Genomic DNA, 17,158 nt, shown 5'->3' with positions numbered 1-17,158 from the left:
CCCTACAGTGTATTTGATTCTGTAGTATAATTAGCATTACACTGCAATTTTTTGTTGATGGAAAATTCTGTAAGCCAAGTCTTGGTATTTCCTGCTGGAGTCACTCAATATAAAGGGAACTAAATATAGCAATCACAACCATTCCCTCAACAAAAGAACCAATGTATTGCTTCCGTCCCTTTACTGGCCTTACTTCTCACTTGAAAATGTTTAATTACTGTAAGTTAAGATGGAAAGGGCTAAGCACTGGATCCTTGTAGCAGCTCATCTTTGCCTCTTATTACAACTTAAACCACGTGTCATCTATTTGATGACTGATCTATGCCATGACTTTGCAGCTGGAAAGCACTGGCAACTGGCTTTCTTGATCTCCTCCACCAGTCTTGAGTGCCAATACTAGTGCTGCATAAGTATGGCACTGAGGCAAAGAGTCCATATACCCTTCATACAGCTTCCATCTGCAAGAACAGGAGCTGGCCCAAAAAGAAAAAAAAAAGGACCACAACTATATTTACTGCTGTAAATAAAGAACCTCCCCAGCTGTTGCTCTCCTACTGATTCCTGGTGAAAAAAAAAAAATCCAACGAGAAAGGTATATGAAAGGTTAGCATGCAACTCAACTCTATTCTCTTGGTTATAAATCTTTCTGCCTCTAGTTTTACCCTCTGTCATTTCATGTGCATTGCTTTTTTCCTTTTAAAAGTGGTCACCTTATTTATGCTAAATACTGGCAAGTTTATAATAGTTGTAAAAAGCTGTAAAAAAGATATATGGACATGATCACAAACCTTTCATTTGGACATAAGTCCATTAATCTTTAAATAGCCAACTTGGTATGTAGCTAGCTTTAGTTTCCTCCATAATAGCAGAGGCTTGGATATTCACAAAAGGCAAAAATAAAGTCTAACGTATATAAAATGTCTACAATATAGCTGGTATTTAAGGGACTGTGTCATCTAGAGAAAAAAGATTACTTAATTCTTAAATATTTTTAAAGGATTATTTTATGCTCAATAGGCATCCTGATGGACAATATCTTCACTGTTGATTTGCCATTTCTTTTGATTATTTACATTTTAACAACCCTTCAGCTGTATTTTCTCCTTCCTTCAGTTTTACCCAGTTTGACACACATTGATAGTCTTACGAATCTATCTATGACAGAACTAGGATACTACTACAGTTTAAACTACAAAGTTATGTAGAAAAACCTAGAGGGATAAAGCTATTTCCTTTGTAGGCAGCCCCTGGAAAAGGAAGGGAAGAGCTTTGTGTCCAGGGGCTTAGATATAGGCCACAAGGAAAACTTGATTTAAGAAAATTGTGCTGTGAATCTTGCTGAAACAAAAGTATCTGGCCAAGCACCAGTTAAATGGAGAATGCAACAGAAAAGACTCATGCTCAGAAGTAACAAAGAGAATTGCATTTGAGAGACTGCATGGGAAGGCAAATTCAGCATATTGTGACATCAGCATGAACCAAAAAGACATGGGCACAAAATATAATCCCAGTTCCAAATGTCCCACTCAGTCTGGGTGATTTGATAAAAGCCAATTATCTTGTACATAACCTGCTGCTAAGCCACTGCAGTCAATGGAAGCCTTTCGGCTGAACTGAATTCAGGAAAACATGTATGTACATCTATGTACATTTATGTATAATCCATGAATATTATGATACAAAAAACATGCAAAGAATAAATATCTTGTTATTGGTATTAAGCATTATTTGCTAACACTGGAAATATTTTTGACTCTTAAAGCATATGTTTAAAGTCTAAAAATTCTAGCTATGCCATCTGCCTTAACTATTACCTTTGCAATAAATTACCTATTTACATATGCCAAACTACAACTGAATTAGAGTCCTACTTAAAACATACCTTGACATATCTTCTGCTTCATCTTAATCACAGCATTTGTCTGCTCCAGTCCCTCCATTGGCCTTGTATCTCATGCAAATTTTCATCCTGGCTTTATGACCACAAGGAAATGCATGCATATGTAAGGGATTCATAATCTGTTTGGGGGGAAAATAGTAAAAACAATTAATGGGAGTTTACTTAGGAAATAGTTGCATAGATTTTACTAAGATGTGATTCCTGAATATAGATTCATAGATGTTAGGGTCGGAAGGGACCTCAATAGATCATCGAGTCTGACCCCCTGCATAAGCAGTTGGCCACTCTAACTGTGAAGAAGTTCTTCCTAATGTCCAATCTAAATCTGCTCTCTGCTACCTTGTGGCCATTATTTCTTGTAACACCCGGGGGTGCCTTGGTGAATAAATACTCACCAATTCCCTTCTGTGCCCCCGTGATGAACTTATAGGCAGCCACAAGGTCGCCTCTCAACCTTCTCTTGTGGAGGCTGAATAGATCCAGTTTCTCTAGTCTCTCCTCGTAGGGCTTGGTGTGTAGGCCCTTAACCCTACGAGTGGCCCTTCTCTGGACCCTCTCCAGGTTATCCGCATCCCTCTTGAAGTGCGGTGCCCAGAATTGCACGCAGTACTCCAACTGCGGTCTGACCAGCGCCCGATAGAGGGGAAGTATCACCTCCTTGGACCTATTCGTCATGCATCTGCTGATGCACGATAAAGTGCCATTGGCTTTTTTGATGGCTTCGTCACACTGCCGACTCATGTTCATCTTGGAGTCCACTAGGACTCCAAGATCCCTTTCCACTTCCGTGCCACCCAGCAGGTCATTCCCTAGGCTGTAGGTGTGCTGGACATTTTTCCTCCCTAGGTGCAGCAGTTTGCATTTCTCCTTGTTGAACTGCATTCTGTTGTTTTCTGCCCACTTGTCCAACCTGTCCAGGTCTGCTTGCAGCTGTTCCCTGCCCTCCGGTGTGTCCACTTCTCCCCATAGCTTTGTGTCATCTGCAAACTTGGACAGAGTACATTTCACTCCCTCGTCCAAGTCACTGATGAAGACATTAAAGAGTATCGGTCCAAGGACCGAACCCTGTGGGACCCCACTTCCCACACCCTTCCAGGTCGAAACCGACCCATCCACCACAACTCTCTGGTGGATATAGACTGCAGTATCATACCCAGTGGTATGCTAAGCATGTGTGATTAATATTATCTCATAACAAGTAATATTAATCACACACGGTTGCCTGCCATGCTCTGCCTCCCTCACACACCTCTTCCTAAAGAGTATCTTCTCCAAAGAAACATAATGAAAAGAGAAAAGAAATGGAGAGGATATAGTTCTGCTCAACAACAAAGTTGTGACAGAGAAAAAAGCCTCAACAGTCAAATTCCTCAGTTCATTGGTTTTGAAAGAAGAAAAAGGTACCATTAAAAAATACACAAGTAAGATTTTAAATTTGGAAGTCCTGAAAAAAGCGCACAATCTATGGAATTAAAGTCAACAGGTCATAAGGACCTGAATAAGGACACTTTAAGTAGGGACTATTTTGTCTGTACCAACATGGTCTTCATGCTTCTCTAACCTTCCACGTACTGATCTCAAAGCATATTCCCTTTACCCTCTAACCTGAATCTTCGTGGACCAAGTCATTGGGGATGGTTCAGAAGTCTATGCACATATAGAACTTAAATTTCACTGAAACCCATCAGTTCCTTTATTAAGTTCCAGATTACTTTAATAAGAGAACTGCCGTAGAGTAAGATTACAAAACCAGTAAAATTACAAAAGCAGGGACAGGATTGCGATTTGAATGATTCTCATTCAAATTAGGTATTGAAAGAGGTTTTGGTGGTTATTAATACAATGTTTACAGGTAAAAGCAGCAGGACATCCCATAGGGAAAAATGTACTGGACCTAAACAAATACCCATCCTGAAGAAACATCTGCTACCAGTTCCACATACCCTTAAGCAGCAGCTACTTAGTGCTCCCCATATGCCTGTACCCTTCATACTTGACAGCATACATCCAATGCCAAGTCTGCACCATTTGTTCCAGACTCTGTATAGGCATGGCTACATATGCCACTACTAGTTGCATACTTTCGCTGCCCACCAGTGCTGTGCTGTCATCTTTACTCCCTTTTGCCATTGTGAAAACACCGAGGTCCACCAGCTGCCGGAAAACCTACAAACAGTGTATATATATTTTAACTTGTAGGTGCTGTTAGTTCAGCTGCATGTCCATCTCAGATTGTTAAGCTAGTGAACCACGATTTACAGGGGATTCCAGAGAGAATAATAAAATGTTAAAAGGAGATGGTCTCTCAAAAGGACTTTGAAACCAGATGTTTATTTGTTAAATCCATGCCTATTAGCATAACTAATAACTATGTGGTCACAATCTGCTTGCTCCTTTCTATATCAAGACAGACAGCAGAAGGTCTTCAGTACAGTTCTGCAACACACACAATTCAATTTATACCTGAAATAGTTAATATACTCAAAAGAAACGAAGGGGCTTCAGCAACTCCAGTTGTCATAGAGAGTAAATTTAGCAGCATGACTTACATGTCTCTCGACTGTTGTTAGCTGCTAAGAGATTTTAAATCACATTAATTGTTCTGTAAAACTCACATTTGCTATGGCTTGCATCTGTATTTTTCCCTGAAATGTGATTTATTCTGCATTAAATAGGTTCTCACTTGCAGCTTCAATCCAAATCACAGTCTTATAGTGGAAACATAAGTTCCCCTATAGAAAAGAAAAGAAATACCCCTCAATGTTAGCATACCTCAGGCAACAGCCCAGACAATTACATATCAAACAAGGGTAGATATTTCTTTATGGCCAGTTATTTTATCCGGGCATTGTCAGAGACAAATCCATTTGGTATGTAGGTGCTGTGCATCCAGCCCTACCAGGAAACCAAAAGTCCCCCACAGCGATTAGAAAGAGGTAGCTAACTATACATATAACAACTGAATTCTTGGGATAAATCACAAGAAAAACAGGAATGGGGGTGCAGGGCATAGGTTTAGGTTAATAACTAGAATCCTAAGGGGGCAGGGAGCACCAAGCGTAGGACACCAGCTAGCACCTACCACCTTTCAAACTTATCTAAGAAGACTGTGGACACTACCCACCCAGTGAAACTCTGCCCAGAAACATGCATACATGGATTGAAATGAAAACAGTTCCACAGGTGCCCAGCCTCCTTCAAGCTAGCACCAACTTCCTGGTCTTGCAGTTGGCCAAGGCAAAGAGGAAGTTGACCAGTACATCCCTGGACTTAGTAGGACATGTCCAAAGAAGAGGTATTCAGAAAAATGCAGCCAGCAACTTAATTGGAGATCCCCTTTTTAAATGCATCACAACTGACCTCACACAATACTATTATCTGGTAAGTTAGAAGGCATCACAGACAAGTGAGCGTGAAATGATCTAATGTTCTTCCCTGCACCTACATGGTCTTCATGTGTCTCCAATTAGACCCATTAGACCCATTTTAAATAGTATTTTAAATAGCAGTTAGACCAATTTTAAAAGCATTTAAAAATGTGTAGTCTGTGGATTTTTTTTCCAACCTTCTGTTGCACAGATTGCTAAACTTTGATGATGAAATTTTAAATTATTATGCTGGGAGAAGTCTGAGGTTGGTGGGTGTAACAGCTGCCTCCTATTCAAAGACAGTAGACAATTGAATGCCCCTGAAGTAGAGGGATGACAGCCCTCACAAGCCACACCTGAGTCCACTTCAGAATGTGAACTATGCAGCCTGAATTTCAACTGAAGGCAGAGAAAGACTTGATTGATGCTCTGAGCACAAGAGGAAGAAGGCTCTGAAACACCATAGTAGCACTTTAAATAGCAAAGAGGCTAATAGCACAGAAGCCCTGTTTGCATAACCCTCAGGATATACTCAGAGTGAGCACTTTGGGCAGCATGCTAGCTGAGCCTAATTTCTACTACATTTAGTGATAAATGCAGGTTGCCACAACCACCCAAGGGGAAGAGGCAGACACACTCCATGGATTATCTCCCAATGCATTGCTGGAGTACTTTCGGTGTCCCTTTACTCACCATGCATGCAGAATGAGGCTTGGAGAAGACCAGACATACAAACAGTGAAGGATGCTCCAAATCCTACCCTTCCCTTCTCATGCTTCACTTCAGGGCACCACCGCGCTAAAAATGGCAGTGCATTATACTGGAACAAGGGACTATTAACAATGTTGCCTAACTGGGAGCACAGTTTGTGCTTTTGTTATATTGTTTCTCACATCGCTCCTGACAATGCTGTCGTGTTCCAGCCTGCAAGCTAGCTCACCTCCAAAAGTTTGGAATCAGTTTGTAGCAGAGGGATCAGTAGCAAGCAGCTCAGCTGCCCTTGCCTTCCACTGTGCCGCCGATTCCCTCCACAGCATGCCCTGCTGTCTGCATCTCCCATCCCCTCCAGCCAGCTTACTGTCTCCCTCCCCCTCTGACACTGCTTACCAAAGATAAACTCTCCCTTCCCAAACTCCACCTTTTCTTCCCTTCCCTCTCTTCCTTCAACCAGAGGGGAGAAATGGCCCATAGTGTAGCCAGGTCACAAGCATCTGCCTTGCTGCTCTAAGAGATTGAGCACCCCTGCTTTACTATGATTTTATACTTTAACTGCGCAACACCCTTTGTGCAGACTTGTGCACTTAGTCAAAAGAGGGACTCAGTTACATCATGGTACCTATCCAAGTCAATCGAGCCAAACTAATGTACATCCAAGTGCCACAGAGTAGAGAATCAGGATTGGCATCAAGTATAATTTCAAGAAGCAAAACACTAAGTACTAAGTGGCACATTTCCACTATGCGTTTTATTTGAGCTACAGCTTTACAAGCATGAAGCTAAACAACTATATCTAAAAGGTGCACTATATCCCCATAGAAATGCACAACATGTAAGCCTAATTCCTCGGCAGGCGGACAGCAGCATGTCTCCACTGACAGTCATTATTTATATCTGCCCTATATCTGCTATAGAATATCTTATTGGTATTCCTAGGCAGAATTTACAGCTACCACACAAGTGGAACAAGCAGATCTGTGTTTGAACACTGCTGAGAAAAGAACCAAAGCATAGAGTAACCAGCGTAGAGTAACAGACTGATGCTGGCTTCGGTGAGGAAGTATTCTTGGTCCTTTTCCTAGTTTGGCTGCTGACCTTGGCAGAATCATAGTATCTTTTATGCCCATTTGTCCTCTTCTCCATTATCAACCTCACCTATTTAGACATTAGGCTCCAGATTTTTTCAAGGTGAAGAGGTGATAGCAGGATTTTTAAAGTCTGAACCAAGCCCCTAAAGAAAATTTTAAACATATAAACTTGGGACAGGGATAGGCAACCCCAGTTAGCGTGCCAATTAATGGCACGTAGAGACATTTCCTCTAGCATGCCAGGAGGCATGCAAGGAAATTGTTTACAAAACAAAAAAAAATTAAGTTGCTGCTCCAACTCTATGGAGTAGCCACAGGTCCCAGCACCATGGGAGGCACTGGGGTGCCGAGTCAGGAGAACACAGGCAGGGATGCAGTCTGTGTATTGCTGCCCCCAGCCCGTGTCCCTGGGCTGCGCCCCCACCAGCCCAGCCCCTGGAGGGGAGCTGCGGGTTGGCAGGGCCAGGTCTGGGCAGACACTGTTCAGGGCCACTGTGCTGGAGGCTCCCAGCAGGTGGACAAGCCCGGGGTACAGCCGGGGCTCAGGAAGACAGATGCCCTGTCTCACCCAGGCAAGGGCAGCAATGGGGCACCAAGCACTGAGGCTGGGCACTCAGAGCAGGGTCCAGGCAGCAGAGGGAGAAGCTGGCATGGGGGTGAGGTGCTGTGGGCAGCCCAGCCCAGCCCTTGGGAAGGTGGTAGCCAGAGAAGGGTGGGTGTAGGGCAGGAAGGAGGGCTGTCGCAGGGCTTGGCGGGCTTGGGTCATGGCAAGAGGGTGGGTGGGGTGCTCAGTGGCACCCATGGTGGAGTCCAGCCTGTACAGCTCCACAGGGGATGCCTGCAAGGGGATGTCACCTGGCCAGGGCAGGGCGCTGGGCTCAGGGGGTTCCTGGCTCCACTTCTCTGTGTGCTGGACACAGCATGGGCAGGGCAGAGCTGCCCCCAGTGCAAGGGCTTTGCCACAGGAGCCCCCCACAAGCCCTGGGAAGAGCCGCTGCATGTGGCACTCAGGACCGAGCCCCTGGGATCCTGCAACGCAGTGGCCCTGCACACTCCTGCCCCGGCCCCGGCTCCTAGAGGGAAGCTGCAAGTGGCCAAAGCTGGAGCCCCAGCAGGCCGGACCAGCTGCAGAAGCTGTTCCTGGAGTCCAGGGGCTCCTGCTGCCAGACCCTTGGACTGGGGGAGGCTCTGCCCCACCCCTGATGTGCCTGGCATGCAGAGAGGCTGAGCCAGGAGGCCCCTGAGCCTGGGGTCCTGCCCCATCCACCAGCATCCCCTCATGGGCAGGGCGGCTGCAGCCCATCCCTGCAGAGCTGTGGGGGCCAGACCGAGCCCCACCTCAGGTGCTGCTGGGTGCCTCTGACCGCTCGCCGTAGCCCGAACCCGCAGAGCCCCAGGGCTGCCCTGCTTCCTACCCAGCCCCTGCCTTCCTTTACCTGCTGCCTTCTCAAGGACCCTGCCAGGCTGGCCTGCCTGCAGCACCTCCCCCCTCACCTACTTCTCCCATACCACCTGGACCCTGCCCTGAGTGTCCAGCCCTAGCATTTGATGCCCCAGTAATGTCCCCACCCGGGTGGGATGGACCTTCCCTCCCAAACTTGGGCCCGGGCTCCCCCCACTCTGGGACCATCAGGGAGGGCGGAGTGTCCCGGCCCTGGTGACTGTTGCTGCCTCCCTCCGCCAGACACAGCCCTGGACCAGCAGGCCTGAGCCACAGCTGGTAATGTTGGGACATGAGGATCTGTCCCTTGCCACCCACTTTCTCTTTTTCCTTTTTTTCCCTCTCTCTTCTCTCTCTCCCCCCTCTTTTTCTCATTTTTCTCTTTCCCCCTCTCTCTCTCCTCTGCCCCCCCCCCATCACAACATGCTTAACAAAAAAGAATACAGAAGAACAATGGTAGCATATGAAGTTTTATTTACTGTCACCAGGTTTAACATTTTTACAAAAGCTGGTATTTGCCAAAACAAATAAAAAGCAACATTTATAATTATTAACTATATTAATATGCAGTGCATCCTGCCATCTACCCCCCACCCCAGTTTTTGTTTTTTTGGAGTGCCGGCACTCTGGCACCTTACAAGATAGACATTGTGGGGTTTTTGGCGCACTGACCAAAAATGTTGCCTACCCCTGCCTTAGGATCTTTAAAACACAGATTGACTCAGACTGTGTATCTGTGCATTGCTCAATGCAAAAGAGACCTTTATTTCCTTTGGATAATCTAGGCACCCTTCTAATAAAATCATCAATAAGGACACATTATAAAGTGTGTTTACACCCAGCAATCTTTTCTTACTTTATTTTTTATGACCAGGACTAGCACAGATATTTAGAAACAGCCATTATGAGATTCATTTCATTAAGATGCAACACATGGCACTTAATTGAAGGGTTACCACAGAAATTACTATTTACTGATCACTGAAAGCACTAATATAAAATCTGCATACACTTTAAGTAGCAAGTACTGAATATAAATCTGTCCATGATGGCTGGAGTTATTCACTAATGATTTATATTGATAAAGTTCCCAATTTTGCACAAGCTGAAGTGATTATAAGCAACATTTAAAATGTTTTAATTACTCCAACGTTGGAAATTCCACATGTGTGCTAAGTCAGCTCCATAGAAAAGCCTTGTCAAGTGTGGAATGCTTTGGTGAATGCAGCCAACGTGTGTGTGGTATGGACATTTATCTAGTGCTGTCTTCTGCTCTGTGGTTTCTTTACCTTGTTTTTTAACATCATTATGTAAAGCCCTGACTCTGCAAATATTTATACACCTGGTTAACTTCGCTGTCATGGGTAGTCCGCTGAAGTCAGAACTATTCCAATGACCAGAGTTTTTAGCAAATATATACCCGAATAATTTACTAAAAAACAAAAACTGTATTTTTTTCTGGCATACCAGCTTTTTGTTGTTGTTGTTTTTTATTTTTTATTTTATTTTATTTTTATTTATTTATTTATTTATTTTTACACATTTGTAGTTCATCATTAGAAACTATTAATGTAACATGAAACTTGAAACCAGTTACTTCTCTAGGAAATTACACAAGTTGCTATTTCTGCAATATATTACTATGCTATATTTTAAATGAAAATATACATAATAAGAAAATAAGAACTGCCATTTACTGAGTTGGACTAAAGGTGTCAATGATACCCACTCCAGCATGCGTCCACTCTATGCCAGGTCCAGCATGCATCCCAGAGCAGTCAGAGAATGCACCAAGTGGCTGGAGCGGGTGCTGCATGCAGTGCAGTTCCTTGAGTGGATCTTTCAGGACACATGCTACACATGACACCCGCTCAAGGGCATGCATTAGATCTGGCATGGAACAGACATGCTCTGGAGCAGACTTGGTACCCACTCTGGCCACTCCAGGAGTATGCAACATGTGCAGCACAGTCCCAGGCCCTGCCGCCATATGAAGTCCACTCCAGGGCTGTGCTGCATACAGCACCTGCTTGGGCTGTTTTGGGGAGCATACTGGATCTGGCATAGAGTGGACATGTGTTAGAGTGGGCACGGCCCACAGACCAGCCCCACACCATTCATCCAGGCCACAGGGACAGATCAGCTTGGCACCCCTGGATTAGACCATAGATTCACCTAGCCTAGTATCCTGTCTCTCACAACAGCAAAAGTGGATGCTGAGGGGCAAGGTGAACAAGGCAGGGTCCAACATGTTTTTACTCCATGCGGTGTCCTACTACAGATTCTAACACACAGACATATTTGTAGCAACTAAAATCATAACGTTTAGATCCACATTTCATGGGTTTGGGATACCGGGTTATGGTTCAAGCCCATTTTTATGCAGTAAGCAAATGAAAAAGCACTTTGGCATAAGGTAGACTAAATGTCATTGTCGCAGGAAATTTGATACATGACAAATTCGATACATGACAAAGATTACTCACTGGCTAGAGAGAGAAAATATCAGAGGCTATGGGAGTGTGATAACTGCTGGCTATAAAACTGTTATATAATAGAAACATTAGTAAATGCATAGTAGGCAACTGCATGTAACGGCCTGTGTGTGGGATCCATCTGCTTGACAATAATTTTACTCGTGCCATTAAAATTGTTTAATGCTTTTATATGTCCATTCTGTAAGTCAATACTGGCCACAACATATTGTGCTGTAAAATGTACTCCATACAAGCTATTTCTTTTCCCATATTTCATTAAGTTCAGTGTTATTCAGATAGCTTATTCTTAACTTACCACAGCAGAAGCCACATAAAGCTAAAGTCTATTCTATATTTCCTGTCTCTTCGCTATAATTAATGACTGTTTGCCAAACTGTGGAAAATTGTTCCCATCTGTATTCTCAATAGCGAATAAGATTCTTTCTAATGGTTTTGCAGGTTACTAGATCCCATTCCCCATTCCTTCAAAAGACAATATTTATCCATTCCAGCTCTCCTGTCTCTGCTATTACTTGGGCAATATTCAAGACTTTCATTTTAATAACAATTCTATTATCTCTCTATCCTCTAAATTGTTCTGCCTAATTAATAGGCCACAGGGGATAATATCTGTTCTGCAACAGAACTGATCACTTGGACCAGCATCTGAGGCTGTATGGGTAAGAATATTTCCAAACCATATGGTAAAAGGATTAGGCTTCCATCTTGTATATGGATAAAGGACAGATCCATTCCAATTTATCAGTATGATTAATCAAAGTTTACTAAAGCCAGGCTACTTGTAGCATGCTTTGCATTTTCAACTTCAACAATATTTTACAGTTACTGCATCTGGTTATTAAAAAACTCTTCCTTTTTGCCTAAAGAAAAAGTTTAAATGTTTTATATCTTGCAGCCAGCCTGGAATCCTAGATGGGCCCACAAAGATGTTGCTGGCAAAAGATACTTTATTCTATAGCTACTCTTTCCTGTGATGTCCTTGAAAATCTAAGCAGTAATTTGCATGAGACTAGGAATACCTAAATCCTATATGGTGCTTTTCATCAATGTACTTTATAAAAAGAAGTCACTCTCATAAAGTGAAGCTGAGGTACAAAGACATGACTTGCCCAAAGTCACTGCGTAAGGTAGTGACAGAGCTAAGGATAAAACCAATATCTATCAATCTTATGCCAGTGCCCTATTCACTAAACCAGTGATTCTCAACCAGGGTAGGGTAGGTACACAGTTTATGCACCTTTATAGACTAACTAAATAGATATAGAGAGACAGCATGCAGGACAGAGAGTGAGAGTAAAAGAGAGCGCATGTGTACAAGCTTCCCTGAACCCAAGTTCACTTCATCAAATACCTAAGGTGCCATGAAATCTTTTTAGTGTTATTGTTGTGTGCTGCTCAATATATTTGCACTGTTAGGAGTACAAACACCTACACATCATTCACAAGACCAACCTAGATATTTTAAAGAGGAATACATAGTGTCAAGAACATTTTGACCCGTTATAATGTTTCCGACTTACTTACAGCATAAGAATTGCCCTCTTATTTTTCTGTAGTCAAGAAACATGTGAAAGCTAAGAGTTGACATTTTTCTTTTCCAGGGGGTTCATTGTGTTTAAAAAGTTGGAAAACCAATGCAGTAACCCATGCTGGATTCTGTTTGGAGACTTATATAGTCTGTTAATGGTAAATTACTTATTGTTATGAGAAGTTAAGAAAGAAAATGGAAATAAAGTAATACTCCATAGGAGGGGCCAAATCCCAAATTAAATACATGGTTTCAATTCCTATTGAAACCAGGTCCGAACGTGAGCCCAAGATTCCCCTGGGAAGAAGGCAGAAAAATGTAATAGGACTGAAATGCTGCTAAGTAAGGTCTTTCTGAAATAAAAGACAATCTGTGTTCCATCTATGCCGAGAGCACAGTATTTGCCAAGAGAAATCAGTTACATAAGCTTCGTACAATCAGTGATTTTTCATATCCAAGCACAGAGTGCATTCAGTCTCCTCAAGTAGCCAGGAAATATTTCTATATAGCGAGTGAATTTCTTAATTTAATCTCCACCGTTTCTAGTATAGACACTCCTACTAATACATATCTCAGAAAAGGTTTGATTTTGTGGGCTGATCTTCAAAAACAGCCCAAATGTAAAATTCATATTCAACTTCAGGATTGGGCGCTGATATCTGTTCGAAAAGTCTGGGCATTTTTGGATAAAGTATTAGCAGGTAGGCAAGGTGACCAAAAGGTTCTGGTTCTGCATTGACCCATTATCTAAATTAGATTTCTAATGCTAGTGTACAGTTCACAAGCCTTGATTTTTATATTTTCATAAGAAGCCCGTATTGTGTATAGAAGAACAAGCAGCTTTGTGCTGCTAAGCAAGCAAAATCTGGATGTGCACAAATGGGCTATGGGCCAATACAAATGCAGTTAAGTGATACACACTATATATGTTTCATGGACTTTTCATTAGAACATTTTTCTTCCCTGACCCCCTCTATATTCCCTTCCATTTCTTTTTCTGGGTTTCCATTTAGCACTATAACTCTTCTGCAGTCCTCCGTCCCCCACTTTCCCGCCATCCATTCTTGCCTTCAAATTAAATTTTCCATCCCACAACATGGATTTATAACCCTCTCTACAAAGCAAAAATATTCATCATTAATATCCTCTCCCTTCCTGCAGAAAAAACCCCAACAAAAAACAAAGAAAAGGGTAGCATAGTTTTGTACGCAACTGCTCTGGTTTGCATAAAAAAAATATGGGCAATTTCCCATTTAGGGCAATTCCCCACTTTTTCCTGCCCCGTCACTCTGTCTCCCAATCATGTACTGTTTACATTTTGCCTGAGCATGCTGTTGATTATACACAACTTACATTGGACATCATTTTCTTAGAAATGCAGAAACCAACTTTCTAGGACAATCTCATTTGTCTCTTATCCGTGATAGAGTCCGCATGGCAAAGCCGTCTTACATTGAATGCATGCTGTGTTTTTCCAGGCATTTAGGCAAATCTCTGACTGGTTCAGAATTGGGTTTCCTTATTTCAATGCTTGAGAGCCATTTAGTGGACCCAAAAGTAAGCTGTAATAACCTGAATGAACAAAGATGTAGGAATAATTACTATTACTGTATTGGCACATTTAGCAGTTAGACATTGGCACTGTTGAAAATATAGCTGTATAATGGAGATTTTTTCTCAAAAAACTGCTACATTTACATTCAATAGCATGAGTTTCCACAGTTCTCAAAAACTTATTTAAAGGTACCCGGTAACATGACATTTTAGTCCCCTCAATATAAATAAGGCAGGAACTTTGCTAGAAGTGGCAGGTAACACTTCTAATCCATACCCATGTCATAATATTCTTGCTCAACAGCTGTCAGCAAGTAAATTTAACTACTGGTGGAAGTAGAGTATAGAAAGGATAATTATAGAGTTACATGAAAAACTACAAACAAGCCAAACATGAAGAAAAAAAACCCCAAAAACCTGGTTTACCTATTCCCAAATGATTGAGTTTTTTCCTTAGAAAGCAAACATCTGTTCCTTTCTTTGATTTAGAAATGTCATTGATGCTTTATTCTTACAATGAAATACACCATAATATATTATTATATTCAGAGAAGCATGAGAGAAAGGGTGAAAGAGTCAGAAGCTCAGGCTGTAGTCTTTTGGTTGAGGGTACAAGTCCAGACAGGGACAGAAATACCCTGAAGGAATAAGGACGACAGCTTTTACTGGACAGCCTTGCATTGTTCAGACATAGGACTGGTCTGCAAAGCCTGTCAAGGAAGATTGCTGGGCACTGATTGGCCCCATTGCAGAAAGAAGAGGAAACAAATCATAGTAATATTGACCCCACATAATGGATATATGATTTTTAACTATGTTTGAAGGGGCCCATGACAAGCGTCTACAGGTGAGTGGTAGCTAGGTCAAAAAAAAGAAATGGAAATTTTCAGTAAAGGCACAGGAGATGGAGGAGGTAAAACAACAGCACTGAAAAGCATGCTGGGGGACTGTGATTTCATTTGAACCAGGAAGAAGTCTGGGACAGAAGGTTCATACATCGGTTTGACCTAAATCAGTTAAGTCTGATACTACATTCAACCAAGTCTATCTTAAACCACTTTAAGCCATTTCGACTAGAGCAGAAGTTACACACAAACCAATTTAAGTGATCAGAAACTCATTTAAACCTGTAACAGAACAAAAGTTCAGTGCACATAAAAAAGCTCCAAAATGGCTAAAGCTGGTTTAAAGATAAGTCTGGTTGAATGTAGTATCAGATTTAACTGATTTGGGTCAAACCAGTTTTTAGAACTTCTGTCCCAGACCCCTTTCCTAGTTTAAGTTAAAGCAGAGTGTCCCAGTATCCTAGTGTTGAGCCCCAGCTCAAGTCTGGGATCGTGCCCGGTATGCAAAGGCCAATAAAGATACCAGGGGTGAAAGTATAAAGAAGATTTATTGCTAGCAATAAAAGGTGCAAGCAGAATAATTTCACATAACAAGCACACAGATTCTTAATTCTAAGCATCTTTTATACAGGAGTATTGGACCTTCATAAGCTTTCTTGTTTGCTAATTGGTTATAAGGGAGTGACGCAAGGAGTTCTTTATTGAGCATGTCTCTATACCTGTGTATCTCATTTACATACATGTATGTTTCATTAGCATACTTTCTCCCCACCTAGGGGTGTGATTTTTAGTATTTTAATTAGCTCTTTGCCCTAGTCCTCTGATTCTGCTTTTGTTTTCAAGCCTCCTTTATCTAAGACTGTCTCCTCCTTATCATTGCAGATGGGCATTAGTTACATAACAGAGACTTTTGCTTGGGCTTTGTATAGTGGTTTCTAGGTCAAACCTCACACTAGCATGCTTTCAGCCCTGGGCTGGGCTGTTTGCTCCAGACAGCAGGGCTGGTCCTACCCTCTCCTCCCTAATCAGAGCTCTGGCTGGCTGAGAAGGGAGTGGGGGACTGCAGCCAGGGTCTGCCTGGCAGAGGCACAGCAGCATCTGCCAGGCTTTCACCTGCACCCCCCACCCCCTGATGCTCAAGCAGGGATCCCCCCACTCCCTCCCCTCTCCCACAGCAGGGACCCCAGCAGCATGGATTACAGCCGGCACCTGGCCATGCCACCCCCATGCTAGCTAATACCGAGAGATATCTATATGTGTGTGTGCCTCCAATTTCACCGGAACAAAAGCAGACAGGACAGTGTCCACTTAGGGCATTCTGGAACTAATCATCAGGTCAGCTGGTAAGGTCTGTCAGACAGCCACCCTCCCTCCTTTCTTCCTGAGCTTCAAGAAGCCAGTGGCTTGCAAATGCCTTGCAGAATGTCTGTACCCTTTGGTAAGAAGAGCTTGAACTGATGAGAGAAAGGCTTTTGTTTTTTTGATGGGCTGATAAGCTTTGTGTTCTGATAATCTTGCAGGCTGCTGGTGTGCTTCAAAGTCAGAGGCATCTCCTGCCCTGAAAGTCTTATATTAAATGAAGTTTCACTATGCAGCAATTAATGCTGGTGATTGCTTCTATTCATCCATTGCTGAGCCTAGTTAGAGTGCAGCTTCCCTGTCCCACAATCTGGCATTTCAATAAGGGACAGAGGGAGGTGTGAGAAATGACCTGCTTTGCAATGAATGGGACCTGTCAGTTTGAGATGTAGGCAAATATGAAGCACTAGCTAGTAGGATAAATAATACACATACATGCAGTCCACACAAGCAGCTCTTCCCTCAGAGTACTAGCCAGGGCTGGGGTCTGGCAACACACCCCACCCCTTGAGCTTCAAGTGGGGGAAAAGCCTGACAATGGCTGCTTCCCCCTTCCCCTCCAGACACTCCAGCTAGGGACTGTGCAGATCAGGGGGTGAAGGTTTGAACCCCTCCCTAATAATAGCATCCTGCTGGGGCATGACTACACCCTCCTACCCTCAGCTCAGCACTGCAAAAGGGAAAGGAGAACTTGCTTTAGCACCCCCTGGCTCCTGGCCTGAGTCACTGCAGGCATTGCATTTTCTGAATCAAAAGTCAATGTCTATCCAGCTAGACTGGTTCAATCTATGCAGTTTAGACCAACCTGAGAAAATTGAATCAATTCAGGCTCAGACATTTTGAATGTCCATCTTCAGCCT

The 17,158-nt window shown here is 42.9% G+C and overlaps 1 protein-coding gene across 1 annotated transcript in view; it reads right to left on the bottom strand.

The window, feature by feature from the left end:
• The window catches only part of SEMA3E (semaphorin 3E), a 330,917-nt gene extending 316,862 nt beyond the window's left edge, over positions 1–14,055 (bottom strand). Inside the window, exons 1-3 of the mRNA XM_025203239.1 lie at positions 13,894–14,055; positions 4,516–4,632; positions 1,883–2,019 (exon numbers count right to left, since the gene is read on the bottom strand). The gene's annotated coding sequence lies outside the window, so the exon portion shown is untranslated. The remainder of the gene's footprint in view (positions 1–1,882; positions 2,020–4,515; positions 4,633–13,893) is intronic.
• Between the last annotated feature and the right edge of the window lie 3,103 nt (positions 14,056–17,158).

The sequence above is a fragment of the Alligator sinensis genome, unplaced genomic scaffold, assembly GCF_000455745.1.
Source record: "Alligator sinensis unplaced genomic scaffold, ASM45574v1 scaffold567_1, whole genome shotgun sequence".
NCBI lineage: Eukaryota > Metazoa > Chordata > Crocodylia > Alligatoridae > Alligator > Alligator sinensis.
The sequence above is the reverse complement of the archived record's forward strand: the minus strand, read 5'-3'. Positions and strand labels throughout refer to the sequence as shown.